The sequence below is a fragment of the Octopus sinensis genome, linkage group LG3 (genome assembly GCF_006345805.1).
Source record: "Octopus sinensis linkage group LG3, ASM634580v1, whole genome shotgun sequence".
Taxonomy (NCBI): Eukaryota; Metazoa; Mollusca; class Cephalopoda; order Octopoda; family Octopodidae; genus Octopus; species Octopus sinensis.
In genome coordinates this window covers 57,884,768-57,885,249 of record NC_042999.1, presented here as the reverse complement: position 1 = coordinate 57,885,249, position 482 = coordinate 57,884,768, and positions in this window count along the sequence as shown.

The following is a 482-nucleotide window of genomic DNA, read 5'->3' as shown; positions in this document are numbered from 1 at the left end:
AACGACGCTAAATCATTTTCAGAAGGAAGGAGGCATTGAAACAGTTTTCGGATGATCAAGGTCAGTGGCGGCTCGTGTATAGGCACTACGGAACTGCAGCGCCCCCTATTTCCACTCGATATTATCGATAACATTCAATATAATGAGTCCTTTTTTCGTTAATTCTTTCTTTATACTTGTACATTATATAACCCTTAAGCTTAATGTCAGTAGCCATTGCTTAGTTTATGAAAACAATACAAAAATCTTTGTATAGTACTGTGTGCTTCACAGTTCCAGCGACGCGGTGTTTGGTTGTTGTGCGCATGCTCACATGTCCGAGATAGGAAGCTTCATGCTAGGGAGAGAGAGCACTGTCGTTCACGCAGTGACGGTGAAAGGTAATGTTTCTTTTTCAATCCGCGTGTGTTGTGCTTAAAAACGTGTTTATATTCTTGAATGTGATAAAGTGTAGAATTAGATTATTACCCTGCTTCCAGCTT